This window comes from Amblyomma americanum, chromosome 6 (assembly GCF_052857255.1).
Source record: "Amblyomma americanum isolate KBUSLIRL-KWMA chromosome 6, ASM5285725v1, whole genome shotgun sequence".
Taxonomy (NCBI): Eukaryota; Metazoa; Arthropoda; class Arachnida; order Ixodida; family Ixodidae; genus Amblyomma; species Amblyomma americanum.
In genome coordinates, this window is record NC_135502.1 from 37181360 (window position 1) to 37206115 (window position 24756).

Consider the following 24756-nt stretch of genomic DNA (forward strand, 5'->3'; position numbering starts at 1 on the left):
TACTGGAAGAGCGCCTGTATTAAATGAAATGCTTCTGAGATTTCGTATGTGACGATACATGGCAGTGAGTGGACATGACCAAGGCAACATTAGTTCATGAATAAAAAGCATAAGTGTTGTAATGCTAACGCTACCGTTCCTAAACTCTTTTGTGAGAACAGCTAACTTTTATCATTTTCAGCAAACTATGAAAGACGATTTGATTCACGATTTGATCCCCAAGCCACACTCAGATCAGTCACTCGCCGCCGCGGCCGACCCGCCGCGGTGGCTCAGTGGTTAGCGCGCTCGGCTACTGATCCGTAGTACCCGCGTTCGAACCCGACCGCGGCTGCTGCATTTTTATGGAGGAAAAATGGTAAGGCGCCCGTGTGCTGTGCGATGTCAGTGCACGTTAAAGATCCCCAGGTGGTCGAAATTATTCCGGAGCCCTCCACTACGGCACCTCTCTCTTCCTTTCTTCTTTCACTCCCTCCTTTATCCCTTCCCTTACGGCGCGGTTCAGGGGTCCAAAGATTTATGAGACAGATACTGCGCCATTTCCTTTCCCAAAAAAACTATTATTATTATTATTATTATTATTATTATTATTATTATTATTATTATTATTATTATTATTATTATTATTATTATTATTATTATTATTATTTCGTTCGAACTGCTAACTACTCGCAAGAGATTTTTAGCAAAACACTGCCGTAGACCGTTGCCGTCACCCCTAGGCACGCATGAGCGGCCAGGGACTAGTAGTAGTAAACAGTAGTGGCACAAAAAAAAAAAGCCTTATTGGCGGATTACCACAAGTAATTAGTACAGTCGTGATGTGTGCAGGCTAATGAACCTTATCCTTACCGAAGAACAGGTCACATGGTTTTTAAACACTGATATGGATCGATTAGGATTGTTACTTAAAGGCAACCGCAACGAAGAAGAAGTTCCATACTCACCGGGCTCCAATGTTCCAGCTTCACGTATCCAACGATGATCAAGATGAAATGCACGGCTACGTAAAACCTGCTCAACGTTGTGGCGTATGGCGCGTACGTTTTCAGAGGCCTGCGTAACTGCAAGGTAAGGAGAAATGGCTCGAAATAAAGCGAAATGTTCATTCACATCTGCTAATGTGCTAAAAATATATATGGGGGCACTGAGCGTATCTGGACTTGAAACATTAGTGGAACTAGGTTTGATGGTATTTCAACATTCTTTTTTTAAGGCATTCTTTGTTAAACACGCACCGCGTTTAATATAGGTCACTCGTCCATATTAGTCTCAATCTGCTCCGCTATTCGAGCTGAGATCATTACTGAAGATACGTAATTCGCAACAGCAACACAGAAGACACTGTAGCCATCGTGTAATTTTCAGAATTACTATAGAATTACTCTAACCATATGTATGTTGATCGAGTCCCACGGGTGTGTTATAAATACTGTCTGTCTGTAATGTATAGTGACTAACTTGTCCGCGAACATATGTCCATCTCCCTCTGTTTACAAATGGGTATTGTTAAAACCCTCAGAAATAAACAAACTGCAAAATAAAGGAGGCTGACACCTGGCTTAATTTTCGCTAAATATTATGGCGTCAACCTAACTTTTCTTTAATTACGTCTGGTTCGTCTTCGGGATCGTCCAGCGTCGCTATGGTCGGTCGCCATCCAGGGCTCTTGAATAAGGTGCAGAGCTTGTTGGCAAGGCCCTTGGTGCTTATGCAAGGCCCTTGGTGCTTATGACTTGCTTGCATATGTATATGAAGTGATGGATCTGGAAAGGTGAGCCCCATAATCAAGGCGAAGACCGCTATCCTACGCGTCATTGGAGAGTTATAGCATATCGTTACCGTGTTTACGTTCCCGTTTACCGGGCCCGGCTAGCGACATCTGCGCATGCGCCGCCACTTACCGGTCCGCTAGCACTTTACGGAGTCTCTTTTAGCGTTGCGGAGAGTTAGCGTTCGCTCGTAAACAAACATGGCGGCGCCCTGCACGGCCGCTTCGGACCAAATACAGCAATGCCGCCGCGTTCTTCGGCGCCATTTCTCGCTATAAATGAAGGCATTCGCTTTTAATTTGCAGACTCTCACCTATACGTTGATGTTTGAGTAAGAACTAGGCCATATTTTTGAGCTAATTTGCCGATTTTTGAGCAGTTAAGCCTGTCTATATGTCGCGAGTACATAGCCAAATAGCAACGACTACACTGTAGCTCTTCAGTTTTGTGCCCGATTTAACATTTTTCTTTATTTTCATAATTTTTTCCTAGAAAAAAAAAAGACTGGTGATTCCATTGCTATATTCATCAGTAATTACAGAAAATAGTTTCTCCAACCCGGAGTTGGCGCGCTTTAACTCACTGTCACTAGATGGCGCCACAGTGTTCACATCCAAACACAAAAAGAAGCGACGATGCCGCACGGCGAACAGGTGTCGAGTTGCGCTTTTTTACAGCACTCGCAACTCAACGTGCGCTGCGTATGCAAGCTTATACTGAGGTCTACGTAGTGAAATTTTCAGCTGGCCAGGGCAGGCAAATGTGTCTAGCTTCACGAGCACATTTGAAAAGCCGCTGAGTCGGCTGTTAGCTGAAGTGCAATCGGTACGTCTTTATATGCAGAAAAAAAGATTATTAAAGTGCATGTAGCGTCTCACTTCATAGAGATGATTGCAATGCATCCGTATTTTTGTTTGCAATAAAAGCTGGGCATCTGCCATCATCATCAGTCGTTTTAGCCTTACGGTGGTAACTCGTTACGGGAGAGACGGTACTAATAATAATAATAATAATAATAATAATAATAAATGGTTTTGGGGGAAAGGAAATGGCGCAGTATCTGTCTCATATATCGTTGGACACCTGAGCCGCGCCGTAAGGGAAGGTATAAAGGAGGGAGTGAAAGATGAAAGGAAGAAGAGGTGCCGTAGTGGAGGGCTCCGGAATAATTTCGACCATTTGGGGATCTTTAACGTGCACTGACATCGCACAGCACACGGCCGCCTAAGCGTTTTTCCTCCATAAAAACGCAGCCGCCGCGGTCGGGTTCGAACCCGGGAACTCCGGATCAGTAGTCGAGCGGCCCCGCAGCGGTGGCTCAGTGGTTAGGGCGCTCGACTACTGATCCGGAGTTCCCGGGTTCGAACCCGACCGCGGCGGCTGCGTTTTTATGGAGGAAAAACGCTTAGGCGCCCGTGTGCTGTGCGATGTCAGTGCACGTTAAAGATCCCCAGGTGGTCGAAATTATTCCGGAGCCCTCCACTACGGCACCTATTCTTCCTTTCTTCTTTCACTCCCTCCTTTATCCCTTCCCTTACGGCGCGATTCAGGTGTCCAAATATATATATATGAGACAGATACTGTGCCATTTCCTTTCCCCAAAAACCAATTATTATTAAGTCGAGCGCCCTAACCACTGAGCCATCGCGGCGGTACGCTAAAACGTCTTCTGGCGTGCGCGCGCCGCGCTAACCCTAAAGTCCGGCGTCCGGTAACACGGTAAACGGTAACGTAAACACGGTAACGATATGATATAACTCTCTATGCTATGTAATAAGGAAATGTCATTATGACCAAACATAAAGCAATTCTACAATATTGCAGTGGGTTCAAACAACACGGAGTAGCCGTGTGTTATCTTTACCGCGCCTCCCAAAAAGTCAGCGTCGTGAGCAGCCCCTCGCGCGCTCTTGCCAAAGTTCAGCCTGGAAGTTTCATTTATAGCAGTCAAGCAGAAAAATGAAAGTCCTGCTGGAAAAATCCACAGAAAGCACGGCTTGGGAAGGAAGTTGTCCGAAAAGTGAATGCAACGGCATGGACTTGGTGAATTGGTCGGGGTGTTTATACAATATGTCACTATAGTATAAGGAATGATGGACCCGGGAAATCATCGAAGCTTACCAAATGAGAAACAAAAAACAAGATTGTGCGTCAGCCAACCCTCCCTGCTCCTTCGTGATAGTGAGGTTTCCTATCTTGACCCAACATGCCTTGTGCCTTGTGGTTTTGTTGTTGCCTTTTCCCTTATATTTGTCTGTTTCCCGTGATTAAACTTAGGTGAGAGCCAGCGCTTGTCCTGTGCTTTTCTACCGTTCGTCTCCGTTTTCGGCGCTGTTATTTTTGAATATGTATCACCAACTCACCCGCATAGCTATCGTGTTGTCTTACCAACTGGTTTGGTTTATGAGGCTTTAGGTCCCAAAACGATTCAGGCTGCGAGGGACGCCGTATAGGGCTCCGGAGATTTCGACCACCTGGGGTTCTTTAAAGTTCACTGACATCGCACAGAACAGGACCCTCTAGCATTTCACCTCCATCGAAATTCGACCGCCGCGACCGGGGTCGAATCCGCTTCTTTCGGGTCAGAGGCCGAGCGCCATTAACCACTGAGCCAAAGGCGGCCATTTGTTTCCAATAGTGCAACTGCGACTGAAACCTTTAAAAGGCGCTGCTGAAACTGTGGCAATTTCAAAACAAGGTTTCCGGAACTTTGAAGACATATGCGTCTCCAAAAGAATAAAAGTAAAAGGAAACAAAGGAAACACATGAGCGTAAGCTTCACAACAGACCTGTATAGTCCATGGGTCTAAAGTGTTCACGGGCCGCGTCAGTCCTTATACACAGGCCTACGCTGCTCGGCGGCGAAAGTGCCGAAAATGCGGTCCCAGACAGTCAACACCCCGCCGTAGTTCTTACAGGGGTTTCACCTAATATATTTTACACAATTTATAAAAATATGTTTTTTTGAGTTATAAGAGGGCTTCTTTCGGCATAGCAGTGTCAACAATGTCCTACATCAGAGTACAGCTATGACGTGCCAACAGGCTGGTAAACTAATATTGAATAGTTAACTTTTTTAACAACCCCTGTTAGGCTTCTTAATTATTGAGAGGCATGTAGAAGACCGTAATTAATATCTACATCAGTTTTTAGAAATTTCGAAAACGCGGTTACCCTCAGCGCTGTGACACAAGAAATTTTGGCCACGTCGCGCCAATACATGCGCTTTTGAGAATCTTGCGAGCAGAGCAACCTCTCCAGTGCACGTAACTCGTCGAAATAGCCAAAATTTGTTGGCCCACAGCGCCGAGGGCAACCGCGTTTTCGAAACTGTAAAAACTGATATATAATATATTTACCGAGGCCTACATGCCTCTCAGTAATTAAGGAGCCCAACAGTAAAAGTTAACAAGTTAACTATTCGATATTAGTTAACCGGCCTGCTAGTCAGCACATCTTAGCTGTATTCTGATGTGCTACACCGCTGACACGGCTAGAGCAACGTAGTCCATCGCAGCCGCGCGGTTGCTCGCGTGATTCCGACGCCGACGGCTCTCGCGCGTCGGGAGCAGGGATGGCGGAGTGCGCCGTGATATGGGTATTAATTACAGTGGACTACACGTTTCTCAATAATTAAGGAGCTTAACAGTAATACTTAAAAAGTTAGCTATTCAATATTAGTTAACCAGCCTACTAGTTAGCACATCTCAGCTGTATTGTGATTCGCTACACCACTGACAATGCTATGCCGAACAAAGCGCGCTTACCCGCCGCGGTGGCTCAGTGGTTAGAGCGCTCGGCTAATAATAATAATAATTGGTTTTGGGGGAAAGGAAATGGCGCAGTATCTGTCTCATATATATCGTTGGACACCTGAACCGCGCCTTAAGGGAAGGGATAAAGGAGGGAGTGAAAGGAGAAAGGAAGAGGTGCCGTAGTGGAGGGCTCCGGAATAATTTCGACCACCCGGGGATCTTTAACGTGCACTGACATCGCACAGCACTCGGGCGCCTTAGCGTTTTTCCTCCATCAAAACGCAGCCGCCGTATTCGGGTCCGAACCCGGGAAACTCCGGATCAGTAGTCGAGCGCCCTAACCACTGAGCCACCGCGGCGGGGCCGGAACGCATTGCTGATTCTTTGTTCAACATGACGCTTATGAAAAATGCTGATATCGCGGGGGCTATTCATATGCGCCACGGCAGAGCGCTGCGTCGCTCTTTTCTGCCCGGCTGCCGAGATGGAATAAAGGCATTCCTGACAACCTTCTCTGTCGTCGCTTGCTCGTCGAATCGCCCAGAAACGTAGCAGCGGCTCTACTACATAAACAGCTATTTCGCCTCTGTCAGGTTTGGTGTTGCTCTCAAAAATAACCGTGCGACATTGTAAGCATAGAAAAACGGCACACTAATTGCTGTCACTTCCTCGCCATGGCAGAAGGTCGACGAGTGTGGAAATTTTTTACATAACTTTTTAACGTTCTGTAACACGCTGTGCGGTGACAATAAATGATTAATTTGCATTTGGCGCATGCGTACTTGTTTGTTTTAAAACTTCTCAGTATACTTCGAATACCTGTGCGCTTCGGGGAAAATAAATTATTTGTAATTGTATATAACCTCGCTCATTCCTGGAAGGGCAGCGGTAAGCTTGTTCATATGATGGGGGATTTCGAAGCTCTGTGAAAAAAATTTACTTTCCTTGCGGTGGCTCCGCCAAGCTCTGCCGAATTTATTTTTCCTTAGAAACCCTGCTTTGAGATTAAAAGCGTGGCAATAAGCGACCGCGGCACTTCGAAGCTGCATTGATTTGCGTAAATGATTGGATTATGGATTTTTATGGCGCAAGGGCGTCTATGGCCAAAGAGCGCCATGGCTCAAGGTATTTTTCGATTACTCAAGGTGGGACCAAAGACCCATTTTCCAAGCATTTCATCCTAAAGAAGCCCAGCACCAGGCCAGGGGAAACCTTGTACCCATTGTATCACCGGTGGGCAACCGGCGGCACTGGGGATCGAACCCCGCACCTCCCGCATGCGAAGCGGATGCTCAAGCACTCGGCCACCGCGGTGGTGGTTTGCGTAAAACATCTATGCGTTGCTTGAGGACGCAGCCGTCTCCAGTATTTCTTCTCGGCACAAGGTATAATGAAATAATAGTTGTGCAGGACTGGCTTACCTATATTCAAGCAATACAAGCCCCAAAAATAGTCACGGAGGAATACAAGCGCCCTTTCTTTAAAGTAACAGCTTGTGCCTTAGCCCTGCAGTTCCGACGACGCCTCATGACTTGCCGCTGCGCACCTATAGTAGCAGCTTGTGTCCCTATATCAAGCTCCCTCGGATGCTTAACGACCAGTAAAAAGGTATTGAAAGACTCTGATTCCACCTGAGTCTTACCGAAAAAATTCAGGGGGGCACTTTGATTACCTAAAGTACGGTGAGGCGAAAGCCTTTAGCGCGGAGTTGCTGCTTCTGTCACTGATGTGTGGTTAAGATGTTGGGTAAGTACATAATCGTTTGTGAATCTTAAATGCTGGAGACACCGGAGGGCGTTTGGGAGGCATCCGTCTTATTCGACGCCTTTCCGCAAACACTCTCCAGCGTCTTTACGCTAGACAAAAATTATTGTGGAACTGTAAAAAGAATGAAAAATAAGGTGTCTCTGCCCGTCCCACTAAATATAACGGGATTAAGACGCTAGACAAATATTAGGTTGGGGCAACCTAAAAAGATTGAAAAATAATAAGCCTCTGTCTGCACCACTGACATACACTAGGTTGGGGCAACCTAAAAGGACTGAAAAATAACTGCATACGCGTTGGCCGGAAGTAGCGTGGTTATTAGCACGCTAGGCTGCGGAACGGAAAGATGGTGGTGCGAATCCGGCCGTGCACAAGTATTTTTTTTCTTATCGAATTGACGTCATTTGATTGACAGCTATAGTGTGACAGATTTCGCGGACGGACGGACGACGATTAGCCATTAAATGTTTTCGCCTTAATAGATAGCAATGCTTCCAGAATAACTTGCGACCAGAGACAAAATTGAGCCCCATCCGCGAATGAACTTTTGCTTATTAGCACCCCGGTCTTTATTTTATCCGTGTATGGACCAATCAGCGCGTGCGCACTGGCGGTGTGTGGAAGCGGATTGCGTTAGCGGCTTCTGATTGGGCTACTTTCACTACCTCTACTGTGCGCGTACTTACGTGCATATGTCTGTGTGTGTGCGTGAGAGAAGAGTGTATGAAAGCAAGATAGTGTGCTTGTTTGTGCGAGTAAATCCGCATGTGAAATGTAGCCTTAATTCCTGATTAAATATTCAGAGCTTCTTAATTGTTTTCGGGTTAGGAAATCCTATAACTGAATGTTAAAAAAATGATTCATTTTGATACATTTTTCTTTCATGTCGGAGACTGCAGCGTACTGCGGTAAAATACCGTGGTGCACCCGGTGGTGGCTGGGCGTGTTGAATACATGTTCGAGTGGTCCTAGCGTCTGGATCGCCTCGGTGTGCAACAGGAATTGAAAGAAGAGGTTGAACTTCCGATGCACCAGGTACATGCTCGGTGACAATACCAGTGCCAGTGGCAGGCAGAGCAGCTGCAGAAAATTCGCACATAAACAAAGAAGAAACAAGAAATAAGAAAGGGTGAGTACGCACGCAGCCACGCCTTTTTTTTTTCGTTGAAAGCTATACTACAGATTCAGAGTATGTAACTCTGAACGGGTAATAAGCAAACCCAATAATCAAATATCCCCAACAAATTGCTTATGACAAAGCTGAAAAGTGTAGCTAATCAGAAGGTGCCTAGCTTTCGGAGAAATTGGTGTGAAAACCTGTGCATCCGCACATCATTTATTTTTCCCCTTGCACAAATGACAACCATTCGGGGCTTGTTATCTCTGTATACCTCTCCTGCGAAAATCGAGCCTATGGGTACAGCTTGGATGCTGAAGAAATATGTAAGATCAAAGTAGTATACAGGCTTTCGAAAGAGTTGAGGCAAATTCAGAATTAACGGTAACGGACGAGTAAACGACACGACAATGTCACTTCCATGCAGCCCAACAATGCGGCACACCATGAATGCACACCGCAGCTTCCATTAAGAGCAGCTTCAAATCAGAGTGGCTCGAGAGGGATACTGCACCGATCAACACAACCACAATGCTGAAGTATTCCTATGATGTTAAAGGACATCACTTTACAAATAGCCTCCAGTAAGAATTTTTCAAATGCGTTTTGGGGAAGCTCAGTTATCTATAGCTAAAATTTGTATTTCCGCGTTTTCACGCCTTTCTTTATCCTCTCATCAGTTTTGCACACTCAAATGTCAGCGCTTATCAGCCGGCCCCACCCACTCGGCCTCTCCGCCGCTTGCCGACGCGCGCCGGAGTTCCCCGGAGGGCGGAGCTTCCGGCCGCGGCCGTGGTAGCTGCGTCACGTCAGAATGAGTTGGCACGGCGAACCAATGATAGCCCTCCGCTGGTGACGTAACGAGCGCTGTATGAAGCGTTGTGTACGGATTTGGGCGAAAGCCCGGCACCGCTGGTCGCCCCGAAGCGTAGAAGCGCGAATTTCTTAAAATATATTGTAAATCATCGGCTACTTTTGAGGCCTTGTTCGCGGCATGAACACTCGGTGGCCTATACTCTACATAATGCAAGCGCACTACAGCCAAACCTCAAACACCCTTTTTAGGGACCCTTTAACTGAATCACCATTTTTTTTCTACAGTAGCGAGAAGCAGCGAGTAGTTCTGCGAATACTTTTTGTAGGAGATGTCAAAACGCTTTTCCTGACTTCAGCTGCTGCTCGCTCATTTAGATTTGAAGGCGCTAACTCGTGGCAAGATATTTGGTTACTGGCAAAAAAGCGCGAAATTGTCTACTTTTGTAACAAAACTTTTCTTACCAGGCCGCAGGGAAAAAATAAAGAACCCAGGAGACAGTAAAAATGCATTTGTGAGGGGGAAGGTATCTCATTGTGCTTAATACATTTTGAAGCTCGTATTCTTGTTTTGTAGTAACGTCATCAGTGAATTGCGTTCCCTGAAATGCTGACAGTCATAATATCCCAGTTACTCAAATCTGCAAACAGCGCGCCTTGTGTAGCATGCTGAGCATCTCGCTTTACTGCAGAGAATGGCACAAATGTTTGAAGTATTTAAGACCATCAAGCGTCGAATAGACAAGTTACGTGGCGTCTCACGCAACTTGAACAAGAGTATCTTAGGAAAGAGATGTCCCTTGCGTAAAGAAAGCAATCAAAACAGGCGCAAAAGCTGACGCAGTCACTTAGAGTTACTTGCTAGCCACTTAGAGCATTTTTATTTTTACATCACACATACCTTCATTAGATATTCCCTGATATTAAATTACTTTAGAATGCCGTGATATAAATTACTTGGCGGACAAGGGAAGGCAAATGAAGGGCTCGTCATGACATATATATGACATACAGTCTTGAGCTGTAGGCAGCACGAGAAGTTTTTAGGACAGCTTCCGCCATCGCCGTTCGATCGCGTCCTACGTGACATTCGCCGTAACACAGGACGTACTACGTCCACCACTATGGACGAGGGTGGCGCTTGTAAACAGTCTCATGGTTAGGTTACAGGCATACATAAATACCACCGAAATGCAGAACACTAAACAACTGCCGCCGTAGCTCAGTTGGTAGAGCACCGGACGCGAAATTTGGACGTCAAGGGCTCGGGTCCCATGTGCTTGTTTTTTCTTCTGCTTTCTAATCAATTATTTTTCAGCGATAAAATCACTACACGATTAATCTCCCATTGATCAACACCACACATAAAAAATATTGCAACACATTTCCCTATGCCCCTTGGTTTAGGTGACAGTTGGCTTCCTCCATAATGATATGGATTGGAAGACTAGAACAGGATTTGCCGTAAAATAACAAAATCCCAATTGGCATTATTTCTTCCACGCTCGGCCTCATTACTTTAAACTTTCTTTGACCGCGCAAAACACCCACGCGAAAAATTAAAGACGCCTGCGTCCCGAAGACCGGCTTCGAAAACCCCTCGCTTGACACCTTTCCCGAACTTCCAAAGACACACCCGAGATGGCGCGACCGCAGTCATCGATCGCCTTCAGCGCTTGTGAGCTGCCTCCGTGTGGTGCCTTCACAATTAAAGGGCCACTGATCAGGGTCTGGACATTTGATAACCTCCTCGTCTTCTAAGCTGGTATCCCAGCCATTTCCCGAGCCTTGAAGATGATGTCATCTTCGGTAAAGGCATTCCATTGGTTCGTCGTCCCGACTGACGGTTAAAGGCGGGCGTAGGCGACGCGTCACGTCGTCTGGAACTTCTGCGCGCGCAAGAACATGCTGTCGGATATTACAACAGAAATAAATCGAATAAATAAGCCAAGTTTCTGCCCGGCCGGTGAGTGATTGCAAGTTAATACTGCATACTTGCTTCTTTACGGATTCCAGTCAGCTACTATTCATGACCTGAGAGTGCCTGCCAAATACACTCCTCCCAATTCATTACAGAAGAGATTAATCGGAGCGATAATTACTAGAACTTTCCACGATCGAGGCGACAAAATGGGAAATTTTAGAATTCGTTTGCGCAACAACAACGCACCACCCCACCGCGAAATTTGGCACAGAGAATCAGAAAACTGCGGAGAACGTACTGCGACAGCTTCAGTAAAATCAGAGGTGGTAGTAAAAACCTCCGAGTTGGCCTTTGCAGCTTGGACGAGTTGGCCCTAGGCGGTATGTACGTTAACAAACGGAGCAAAAATCTAAGCCTCCTTTTTTTCTTGTGGCTGCAGCTGCGTGTGGGGCGGGATACGGCAAGGGGGGGGGGGGGGGGGGGGGTGCTTGATCAGCGTCTCGCTCCCGCTATCTTCATCCAGCGGCACCGCTCAAGATAGTGGTGGGAGTCGGGTTGCCAGGAACGATGTCTCCGTACAGGGCCTTGATGAGTGATGCAAGCGCACCAGTCCAGGGAAAAGGGACGAAATAGTTTGGATTGAGGAAAACGGTAAAATCTGGAGGCCTCCTAGGCGTTATCGTTGATATGGCTACTGATCCGAAGTACCTGGGTTGGAATCCGACAGCGGAGGCCGCGTTTCGATGGAGGCGAAACGCTAAGGCGCCCGCATGATGTGCGGCGTCAGTGCACGTTAAAGATCCCCAGGTGGTCGAAATTATCCCGGAGCCCTCCACTACGGCACCTCTTTCTTCCTTTCTTCTCTTAGTCCCTCCTTATAGCGCGTCTCGGGTGTCCGCCGACATGTGAGACATAGTGCGCCAATTCCTTCTCCCCAAAACCAATTTATTATTATGTATTATTATTACTATGCTAAACCAACCGCGATATACCTGGATTGAGCGTCTGACAAATACTTGAAAGAACACTCAACCTGCGCAACGAACTGTTCGTGCCACGCACGGTGCATCAGAAGCCGCTGTTGCAACGCTAGCAAAGGTCATCTGAGTTCACCGAAAGCGGTCTGTTGTTTACAGAATCAGAGAAACGAAAGTCACTAAACAACGCAAAGTCCGCCAAACAACGCCCGCCTTGCCAAAAACACACTGCCCACAGAACTGCTGAAGTCGACACAGCTCAAATGCATCAACGCTTATTAATGCCTTAGTGCACTAACGCCACCTAGAAAGCGTTTCACGAGGAAGACGCCATATGAACTCCTAGTGCGTTGAAACTTCGCAAGCTGCCTACGCTACAAGACCGGATCCAGCCTACGGGGACTCGCCAGACGAAAAGCCAAGGCAGATACCTAGCGCGCAAGAGCATAGATAGATAGATAGATAGATAGATAGATAGATAGATAGATAGATAGATAGATAGATAGATAGATAGATAGATAGATAGATAGATAGATAGATAGATAGATAGATAGATAGATAGATAGATAGATAGATAGATAGATAGATAGATAGATAGATAGATAGATAGATAGATAGATAGATAGATAGATAGATAGATAGATAGATAGATAGATAGATAGATAGATAGATAGATAGATAGATAGATAGATAGATAGATAGATAGATAGATAGATAGATAGATAGATAGATAGATAGATAGATAGATAGATAGATAGATAGATAGATAGATAGATAGATGGATGGATGGATGGATGGATGGATGGATGGATGGATAGATAGATAGATAGATAGATAGATAGATAGATAGATAGATAGATAGATAGATAGATAGATAGATAGATAGATAGATAGATAGATAGATAGATAGACAGACAGACAGACAGACAGACAGACAGACAGACAGACAGACAGACAGACAGACAGACAGACAGACAGACAGACAGACAGACAGACAGACAGATAGATAGATAGATAGATAGATAGATAGATAGATAGATAGATAGATAGATAGATAGATAGATAGATAGATAGATAGATAGATAGATAGATAGATAGATAGATAGATAGATAGATAGATAGATAGATAGATAGATAGATAGATAGATAGATAGATAGATAGATAGATAGATAGATAGATAGATAGATAGATAGATAGATAGATAGATAGATAGATAGATAGATAGATAGATAGATAGATAGATAGATAGATAGATAGATAGATAGATAGATAGATAGATAGATAGATAGATAGATAGATAGATAGATAGATAGATAGATAGATAGATAGATAGATAGATAGATAGATAAAGAGGGGAGGGAAAAGCAAGGATGTTAACCAGAATGGCTTCCGGCAAGATTTTGAATGTAGTAGTTGCTATGCTGGCATGCTACACGCTCGCATGCTGCAAGCCAAGTTAATTCCGCGACGATGATGATGATGATAATAAATATGATGATGATGAATTTGAATAGCGCAAGGGCAGATTTGGCTAAAGAGTGACATGACAAAGTATTTTCACCTGCTCAAGCTGGGGCCATAAACACATTTCCCAAACATTTCACTCAAGATAAACCGAGCACCAAGCCAGGGAAAGCTTCTGATTGCATCGTCGATGGATACCCAGAGGCACTGGGGATCGAGCCCCGCGCCTCCTGCAAATGATCCTAATATATGCCCATTTCTATACCTCTAAAGATTTTGGCGAGATCTGAAACGCTAGCGCCTTTACACCTCGCTTGGTAGGGCTTAGTACAGATAGTGTTTTTTTTTTCCACATTCTTTGTGACTTTTGAATGACGACATGCATGCTTACGGGTTCAAAGAATGCTTGCAGAGCCCAGTTGCGCAGGGCAGTGGCTAGGTTTAAGAACTCAGAGCTGTGGTGGACCTGGTGGCCCGACCAAGCCAGGTTAATTTCTGGAAGCAACGGAGGCGCAACAAGAAGGCATTAATGAGGTAAAACTCATGGGGTTGGACGCTGGTTCGCATAAAAGAAGTTTTATCGGAGCTGTGAAGTGGAATCGGAAATATAAGAAGCTTCATGTCGTTTCTCTTGGGAGCGCATTATTCCTTGACGCCAAAATGTGTTTTGGTTGGCATCGAAAGGTTTCCTAAGCACAGTAACGCAAACAAGCTTTCATTCTTAATGCTCTGAATGGATGGTTTGGTCAAAATAAAAAGGAGAGATGCGGTTCATGATCATGCACTGTGCACGCTAAGTTCGTCTGCTAACCACGCGCAATATTAGCAAGTCACCAAATGCCGAACACGCCAAGGCAAATGAATCTCGTTATAACGAAATAATGAACATAACGAAGGAACGACAATTCCCTTAGGAAGCTCGGTAAACACTGGCTATAACGAAGCTACGGCTATAACGAAGTAGTCGTCGGGCCCCTTCAACTTCGTTATAACAAGATTCAACTGTATAATGGTTTTGATACGCCTCTTTTCCACGCGTGTGTGCTTCTCGCGCTTCTAGCAAATTACTCACTGTATATTTCAAGCCACTGCTTCCACGGAGCCGCCCTGTGGCTAACTTGCTTGGTCAGCTGTGTATTTACTAGATGACTGGGCGGCCCTTTCATTTAACAGAATTTTTATTCAATTGCTATATACTTTTTCCATAGCTATGAAATCAATAAATTTTCGGGCAATTTCCTCCTTGCGAAATTAAGCCAAATTGTTAGGTCTACCTCACAATTGCTTGTTCTTTAATGTTCAAGTCGCATGCTGTAAGGAACCAGAATGTGACACGTTTACCATGTCACCATCGATGCACCCAGTAGTAGGCGAAGTCGACGGCCAGCAAAGCGAAGAACCATGTGGCCGTGGCATTCCACGGAAGCGTCACAATACTGAAGTTGTCGTGCACGTAGATGTATCCGCCCAGAAGGGTACCTTCTGTGACGAGGCTGCCAGAAAAAGGACAATGCGTTTCTGTCTCTCAGCTTGTTCAACTCTCCGTTTAGCGGTGTACGGTAACGTACTAAACCCATTGCCTCTGCAGAAGAGAATTATTGTAAAGCGTCGGTGGCAGTATACACGCTTGGTTAGTACATGAACGAAGACTGTTTATATGCCGGACTGGTGAGATAATTCTAGCTGTTACTAAAAATGAGGCGACGCTGAGGCGGCGATCAAATATCGAGCGTTAAGAATCCCTGCCGCGAGCTAGACTCTAACTTAACTAGTAAATTTTTTTCTGCGCGAAACGCGAAATCAAATGCCACCACCCCGAACACTCTGCGACAAATGGTTGAGCCGCAATGCATATATGAAGATTCTTAAAGACTTAAAGACATGGTATTGAGGTTACATAGACCACCGGTTCGCATTCCTGCCGCGAGCTAGGCTCTAACTTAACTAGTGAATTTATGCTGCGAGGAAACACTGAATCGTATACGACATCATCCGGAACATTCTGCGGCAAACGGTTGGCCCACAAATTTTACACGAATGTCGGAACAGGTGGATGAGTGGTTATGGCGCTCGACTGCTGACCCGAAAGACGCGGGTTCGATGGATGCTAAATTCTAGAGGCCCGTGTACTGTGCGATAAAGAACACCAGGTGGTCGAAATTTCCGGAGCCCTTCACTACGGCGTCTCTTATAGCCTGAGTCGCTTTGGGACGTTGAACACCCAGAAACCAAACCAAACCAAACCGAATGCCGGGACTAAGTGGCCCGATTTCGACGCCTGCCAGACAACGGGGTGTCTCAGCTAATTTTAGCCAGGGCTTAAAAATACGCCGAGGCACTCTAAGACGATGCGACCAAATGCATGCTGCTGGTTATTGTATGGAGCTAGTCACACTATTTTTATATTGTGCTTAATTGCATAATTAGTCCAGATTAACTAAACAACTTCGCAAGGAATGAATATAGGCGAAAAGGGCCAATGAGAAAGTTGTAGAACGGTCCGCAAAACGTCAGATTGAGAAGTTTTTAACTTTCCATATATTACGTATCAGCCTTCTTTCAACCACTGCAGGCGCCCGCGAAATACAAAAAAAAAAGATACCACGCGACACGCCCGCTTGCGCGCCGCAATTGCAGTGCTGTCAAACGTTCCATGTAGGAACGAACGGATTATTTAGCCCGGTGAGCTGCCGCTTAGATTGTGACAGGGCAGCGACGCAGCAGATGGCTGTGCGATTTACGGCAGCGATATGCTTGCCTTGCGGCGCTCGACGATAGCGACCAGCAGACACACTCCTTATCGCTTGCGCTCGCGTAAATCGCACAGCCAGCACCTGTGTCGCAGCCCTGTCATCTTATAAGCAACAGCACAACCGGCTATATGAGCTGCTTGTGTGTTAGGCAGAACGTTTGAGAGCACTGCAATCGCGGCGCGCAAGCGGAAATCTCACGTGGTATTTTTGTATTTCCCGGGCATCAGCAGAGAGCGAAATAATAATAATGATAATTGGTTTTGGGGGAAAGGAAATGGCGCAGTATCTGTCTCATATATCGTTGGACACCTGAACCGCGCCGTTAGGGAACGGATAAGGGAGGGAGTGAAAGAAGAAAGGGAGAAAGAGGTGCCGTAGTGGAGGGCTCCGGAATAATTTCGACCACCTGGGGATCTTTAACGTGCACTGACATCGCACAGCACACGGGCGCCTTAGCGTTTTTCCTCCATAAAACGTATGTACGATTCAGCGTTTGGTGCAACATAAACTCACTAGTGAAGTTAAAGCCTAGTCACGGCAGGGATTATAATCGGCGGCCTATGTATCCCTAATTCTACGTATTTGCGAATCTTCTTATGAACGTTGCGGCTCAACCGTTTGTGGGAGTGTTTGGATTTATGGCATAATATTTTGCTTTTTGTGCAGCATAAACTTACTAGTTAGGTTAGAGTCCAGCTCACGGCAGAGATTCGAACCGGCGACCTATATTAGGTGTGTTAATTCTCGATATTCAATCGCTGCCTCGGCGTCGGCCAGTTTTTCGTTTTCACAGGTATTGCGTTGATTTCTGTGGCTTACGTCGTAATTCTGGGAATGTTATGTAAAAGAGTGCTCAGTGACGTCTCTACTCCGGGATCACATGATCACCTTCAGGGCAGTGAAGTGTAGTTCACTGCGGTATTCACCAGCATGGATGACGAGAATTCCCCATCTATGCTCTATGGGGCTGTGAGAAGGAGGCGGAGTTGAGAACGAAGGATGCAGCTGTTCAATAAATCCCCGTTCTCGGTTCGCCCGTATAAAATGCACGCATCCGAGCGTTGTAGCCCAATTCATTCCAGTTATGAAGAAATAAAAAGCGTGACAGACCAGAATGCAAAGTGGTCTGACGTTTCGGAGCTGTATTCACAACCAACGAAACGTGAAACTGCTTTGTTTTTCGGCCGCCGTCGTTTATTTCTTCGTCATGCATCATCCGAGCGAGACAGGTTTCCGTCAAACTTTTCGTTTGATTTCATTTTAACTATAGAGATAAATTCTGAACTCATTGGTTATACTTCATCTCACAAATTGTTTGCAGCTCTATCAAAACGTAGAGATCTCGATCGCATCCAGCCAGGCCCGATGAAGACAACAGATATCCCCTAAGATATGTGAGCAGTGCTGTGACTTTATTTCATACAGTTATAACAGTAACTGATAAGGAGCTCAGGGTAGGGTTCTGAAATTACAGCGAGCGTTTCATTCGCTGGTTAAATTAGCAGGGAACGACCGCGAGAACATAAAGCTGCGAAGGCCTGCTGCGAGGTAGTGTGCTGCCATTCGTAAACATACCGCCCGCCGCGTCAGATGAGTCTATTTGCGCGCAGCAGCTGGACACTGGTATTCTTTCCTGACACTGGTCGCGGGATGAGGGCCACGGACCCTAACAAAAATTTCTTTAAACTGCCTATAGACTGTCCACGGACTTTTGTATAGAATGTCTATAGGTCGTCTATAGAGAAATCCTAGAGAATAGTCTATAGGCAATACAAATCCTATAGAAAGTCTACTGAAATATATATACAAACGGAAACATGTATACGAAGAAACAAGAGTCTATGAGAAGTCTATAGACTGTCTACAGACCACTTTTCTAAGGGGAGGAACACGTTTTGCACTGCACACCGTTCTGATTGACTCACATTGCCACAGCCTTCACTAAGCTGCAAACGACTTGTGAGCAGTGCTTTATCAGAGCTACACCTCCACGGGCACTTGGACCGGGATCTCGTACGACGCAGCCAACGACGCCGCCAGCGACGCCATTCTAAGCACTTAGAATGTGACCTCGACGCCGGCTACTGGACCCATGCAACGCTGCATCAGCAACGAACCATGAGCACGAACGCCGAACGCTAGTAGTAGAACGCCAGTAGTAGACGTTGATAGTAGTGTTCCCGGGTCGTGTGTATAGGTAGTCTTCGTGTTTCGAGTTAGTAAGTTTTGCGTGCTAGTGTTTGTGCCACGTAGGGTATATTAAATGTGCGTCTGTGTGGGTACATCTGTCGCCTAGTCCATTCTTTCGGCCCGAGTGTTCTCCGGGGATCCGTGACTGTTTGGCGAGCCTGTGTCAGGATACATTTCCCTGTTTCTTTTCCTAGCCGGAGCTACACTAGAATACCAGTCGAGCATTTCGCGGTGCACGCGAGAGGCCAGTAATGCGCATGCGCTGTTACCATGGTACAGGGGAAGGCAGGTTGTGCGCATGCGCCGTTACCATGGCAACCGGCGAGGAGGAGTGGGTGCGCCCACGGTGTAAGAATGGGTGCGCCGCGCGTTCGTCATCTTTTTCTTCCGGAGTCCCTCATTGATCCCTTCTCTTACGGCCCAGTCGAGCATTTCGCGGTGCACGCGAGAGGCCAGTAATGCGCATGCGCTGTTACCATGGTACAGGGGAAGGCAGGTTGTGCGCATGCGCCGTTACCATGGCAACCGGCGAGGAGGAGTGGGTGCGCCCACGGTGTAAGAATGGGTGCGCCGCGCGTTCGTCATCTTTTTCTTCCGGAGTCCCTCATTGATCCCTTCTCTTACGGCGCGGTTCAGGTGTCCGCCGATATGTGAGACAGATACTGCGCCATTTCCTTTCCCCAAAAACCAATTTAACCTTACTGTCGCGGTCCGCGGTGTCGGTCTCCATAGCAGGCGCCGCATGGATCACACATACCGTTCCGCTGAACGCATCAAAGTGCACCGGCGTAATAAAGGAGGGACTGAGAGAAGAAAGCAAGAAGAAAGCAAGGGCTCCGGAATAATTTCGGCCACCTGGGGATCCTTAACGTGCACTGACATCTCACAGCGCACGGGCGCCTTAGCGCTTTGCCTCGAATCTTTCCGATCTCTGGACGGCAGAAAGTATCGATTTGGCAAAAACGTTAGAACTGGCTCTCAAGCTAGGGTTAAGCAAGGAAGAGGCGATGCATCTCTATGAGGAGGAGGGAAAGAGACAGAGAGAGGAAAGGGCGCATGCATGCGCAGGTGCTCGCGAGGCAGAAGAACGGGAGAAAAAGATAGAACGGGAAAACGAGTTTCTTTTGTGGAAACACCCGCCGCGGTGGCTCAGTGGTTAGGGCGCTCGGCTACTGATCCGGAGTTCCCGGGTTCGAACCCGACCGCGGCGGCTGCGTTTTTATGGAGGAAAAACGCTAAGGCGCCCGTGTGCTGTGCGATGTCAGTGCACGTTAAAGATCCCCAGGTGGTCGAAATTATTCCGGAGCCCTCCACTATGGACCTATTTGTTCCTCTCTTCTTTCACTCCCTCCTTTATCCCTTCCTTTAAGGCGCGGTTCAGGTGTCCAACGATATATGAGACAGATACTGCGCCATTTCCTTTCCACCAAAAACCAATTATTATTATTTTGTGGAAACAGGCGGTGCGGGAGGATATGAGATCACGGATAATGATCAGCGTTTCTTAGCGGGTACAGAATTTCCTAGACCGGACAGAGTTTGTCCAAGAAAGCTGATGCCTCCTTTTGATGATAAAAAAGATGATTTGGACGCATACCTGAGATTCGAGCGGATAGCTTTTGGGCAAGGCTGACGCGCAGTGAATGGGCCACGACGTTGAGCATGTGTTAAGCCGGCGAGGCGCTGAATGTGATTGGGAGGATGCCTGCTGCTGATTCCATGGACTACGAAAAAGTCAGGAAGGCACTCCTCTAAAGATTCAGGCTTACGGCAGAGGGTTTTCGCGAGAGATTTTGCACCGCGAAACCTGAGGATTCTGAAACCGCTAAGCAGTTTTGCTGCAGGCTGGTCAACTATTTCGACAGGTGGCTTGATATGTCAAACGCAGAAAAGAGTTTTGAAGGGGTGCGTGACAAGCTGGTGACAGAGCAATTTTTAGCATGTTGCAGTCCGAAGCTAGCGCTATTCCTGAAAGAAAGAAAGTGGTCATTGGAAGAGTTTGCCGACACTGCAGGCCAATTGCTCGAGGCTCAAGGGCTGAGAAATATGAGTAAGGCAAAAGAGTTAACTTAAAAGGGGCTAGAGACAAATGCGAAAAAAACAGAGCATATGGCGGTGCATCTAAGGCGCCAGTAAGGTGTTTCCTCTGTGGCAAGGTGGGACGCCATGCAGTTGACTGTCGGACTAGTAGCGTTGCCCGAAAGACACAGGTTGTGTGTCGAGGTTGTAAGAGGAGGGGTCATACTCTGGATGAGTTCCGATATAGAACGCAGGACCGAGCTGCATGCGTTGTCGACTCTCGGGCAGAACTTGTACACCACCTGAAGTTCCACAGCTAAAAGGAGAGCAAACGCCGCTCATAAATGTCCGGACCCCGTAGAGTATCTGTTACGGGTCCAATTGGACTTATTTTTGGAAATGTGGCGGAAAGTTTGAAGGATGCTTCACTCCCGCCACCGGTTGGCCCGGTATTGCACTACCTCCGGGATCGGCCTTGTCTTTAGCGCGTCTTTACTATCCTGTCTTTCTATCCGATCTTTCAACTCTCCTGCTATCTGCACGTGGTAGCGACTGTGGCTCTTCTTGAGCCAGTGAGCAGGCCTGTGCATTTTCCTTTTCTTTCTTCCTGGCAACTATCTATCTCGAAAATGAGGCGGTGAATGGAACACCCAAGTCGAAAGCAGCATTTCCGGTAGTGGTTGGGCAAATAGGGGACCGTCCTATATTGGTGCTTAGAGACAGCGGAGCCAACACAGTTCTGGTTCGGAGAATCCTGGTAAAGGACGAGGATCTTACAGGGGAAGCGTCGGCCGTCACTCTTGTAGATAGCACAGTAAGGTACCTTCCTTAATCCAGGATTCTAGCGTCCACGCCATATTATACTGGACAGGTATAGTGACAAAATGCGTCGAGCAACCCATCTACGATCTCCCCTTGGGAAACATTACGGGGCGCAAGAAATGTCGAGGACCCCGATTCCGAGTGGAGGATGCTCGACGTTGAAGAACACCCAAACGAGGGAAGGCCCGCGACAGCTCAGGCGGGTGATGGGGCACTCAGTTTCTCGTCCGCAGTGGAAACAAGAGCTCAAGTGACAGCCCGAGCAACGCAGCGTCCGCTCTCTACTCCCGTTACGATGTGTCTGAGCGTAACACCGAGCGAAACTGCAATTAGGCAAAGAGAAGACCCAAGCTAGAAAGCCTGCTTCGAAAGAGTTGGGATATGATAAGGTACTAAAAACCCCAATTTTAATGAAGACAGAAGATCACAGACAGAGCATTGGGAGCCGTACTTTTGCTGGAGGAGAGTCGCATGCTACATTCGGTATTTTTTACCAGTGAGAGATTGTCGGCTAGTGAGCGCAGCAGATCCACTGTTGAAAAGCAGTGCTTGGCGGTGGTATGGCCAGTGGAGAGGTTTCACATTTATCTTTATGGGAGACACTTCAGTATTCATCAGCCGCTTGAATGCTTAACCAAGGCCAAAATGAACAATAATAAAGTCTTAAGATTGAGTTTGGCCTTGCAAGAATATTCATTTCAGGTGGACACCGTACGGACAATGACAATGGTGTGTTAATGTTCCGTAACTGCAATTTGGTGTGCTGTGTCAGTGGTGTGTTTTTGGTGTGTGCTTGTCATCTGCGGTGTGTTGTGTGCTGGGTATATAATCGCCCCAGAAGATAGTCGGTTGGCTGTGAGACTTGAAGATGGGGATGATGTGAGCAGTTTTTTATGGAAAAATTCTTGAGAGAGGGGGCCCTTGTCACATATAATAGGGAGTTTGAAATAGAAGTATGAACGAAAGAGGTATGATGAAGACGACGAAGATGGCGATCAGAATGGCGTGTATTAACCGAAGAATAGAGAAGATGAAGTATTTGGTGAGGTGGGAGATGATGATTGGCGGAGAAGACGAAGACGACGGCGACAAGGATGATGTGTACCAACGCCAAGGTTATAAAAGCGCGAGGGAGAGCGTGGCAGAGGGGAGGGGGGGGGAGAACAGAGAAGCGGAGGTTCGGTCGGGTCAGGAACGCCTCGGATGGAAGAGAGCAACGCCGGCAACTGCTCCGGTGATCTCAAGTTCTACGGCGCCGCAGCGTGGACTTCTTGCCGTTCCTGAACCCGTTCCGGGGACTCAACGGCTGACGCAACCACCAGGGGTACCTCCAGCGCTGTTTCCACCCATCCGTGTGGTGCCCACAACGCCAGCATCACCAGCATCACTTCGACGGGCACTTGGACGGGGAGAGGCCTAACTTTGGGATGGGACAAACGACAGCCGTACGTCAATCCTCAGGGAGGACCCCGCGTTCCCACACCAAGTTGACCTGCTTCAGGAGGAGCTGACGTTGCTTCGCGTCCAAGTTGCGCAGCATCTGGTAGGACACCCCATCCGGTCCTGGAGTATAGAGCGACGCTTGCACCGCTGGAGCGCGTGGTTGAGCTCCGCTGCGGACTGCTGTGAAAGATGCGTCGCATGGACCTTCTGAAGTGGCAGGGGGGACGCTGTCATCCGAGGCTCGAAAGTGCAGCCGTGCTGGCTGCGCTCGCGGGGCGTTGCGGCACGAACCAGTCAGCAAACCGCTCAGCCAACTGTTCGCAGCTGAGGCCGCTTGAAATAGCGAGAGCTGCCAGCGGCTGAGGGTTCGCCTGCGGTTGTGCGATGCGCCGCAAGGTGGAAAAGAGCCTCCGCGAGCTGCTGTCTTCCTCCATCCACTGACAGAGCGAGGCCCACTGCCGGCGATACAGTTTGCTGGCATGCCGCAGCGCTGCCGCATCCAGCCGGTTGTGTACCGTCCAGTCCGATGGTCTGTCGGTCCGCCGTGCGCATCGTTGAGCTCGGTGTCGCTTGGCGCGCAGATCGAGGAGCTTGTTGTTGTCGGGCGTGGGTTGGCCTGCCCGAACCTCAGCGCGCCGTGTTGCTGCGAGCGTACTGCGGACCAGGCTGGAGAAAAAGTACGCGCCAGACGCGGCTGCAGCGTCAATCGACGCGGAAGCGGCTCCAGGTCACGATGGAGTAGACCGGCCATGAGTTGTTCTATAGTGCGCCGGGCGTGCGCTACAAACTCCAGACCCATGGATATGTTGCGGACAGCAGGCTTCCTCGCGCGAACCGCGATGCCACGGACGATAGTAGTGGCAAGCAGTGCGCGCATGATGACCTCGTTGTCCACGTCCACGCCGCCACGTTGCGGCGCGTATTGACACGATGCGCCAGGATGCCCGGTTGTGGTACAAACTCCTCCGCGAGCTCCCATCCCTGCTCCTTGGAGGAGGCCACGCCGCGGTCAGCTGGCCGGAACAAGGTGGTGCCCACGACATTGTCGGGGGCCTGGACCGCCTCGGCTGCCTTTTTCAAGGCAGCACGTCGCCGCCGTTGAGCCTTGGATGAGGCCACGCGCCACGGTACGAGCGCGCGGCTGGCCTCCGCAGCGTTGGTCACCCGGGGGGGGGGGGGGGGGTGAAGGTGGGCATGGTCGCGGGTGCCAAGTGCTGCGGTGTGCTGCGGTGTGCTGCGCGGCTCCATTCAGTGCAGTTGGGATCGCGGAGTTGTCCACGCCTCGCGCTGATGGCGCCGCAGCAGCAGGGGGCACGCCGAGATCCTGCGAGAAAGCAAGGGAGTCGACCGCCGTCGTCACCGGCGCGCTGTTGACCGGTGACTCGGCGATCGTCCGCTCCTCCTGGAGGCCTCCCCATTGCTGGGAGGGGGAGGCCGAATGGCCCATTGAGTCGAATGCCGAAGTCCGGGTTTCCTTGGAAGCAGACTCCATTGCGGTCCCCCGGCTGCTCTCCCTCCCGGAAAGAAGAGAAGGAGGAAGAAAATGGTCAAGTGGGGAAGAGCACAATGCTTCGCGCTTCGCTGTCTCCTCCTCCTCCTCACTGCTCCCGTGGTCGTCCCTGGCCTCCTCTGTTGACGCCATTGTCCATGACAGCTGGAGGGGGCAACTGGTCCACGTGCTTGCTGGCGGCTGCTTCCTGGAACTGGTAGGCCTGCCGCCTCATCTCTGCACCACGTGGGGACCGGAGGTCGGGCATGGAAGAGGCGGCCATTGCTCCGCATTGCTCGTCAGCGGCAGCGCGCGTGAAAGCGCGCTAAGCTGACAGCGTCGCGCTTCCAGAAGAAGCGTAGTCAATCCAGGGGACTTCTTCAGGTCCAGGTCCCGGGGAAGAGAAGGATCCGCGCTCAAGGCTCGGGGTCCTTGCTGGCGTGGAGGGCG

The 24756-nt window shown here is 48.2% G+C and overlaps 2 pseudogenes; one reads left to right on the forward strand and one right to left on the reverse strand.

Moving 5' to 3' along the window:
* Positions 1–1709: 1709 nt before the first annotated feature.
* LOC144095208 (alkylglycerol monooxygenase-like) lies at positions 1710–24589 on the reverse strand (annotated as a pseudogene).
* On the forward strand, positions 20893–21035 carry LOC144095766 (U2 spliceosomal RNA; annotated as a pseudogene).
* Positions 24590–24756: the final 167 nt, after the last annotated feature.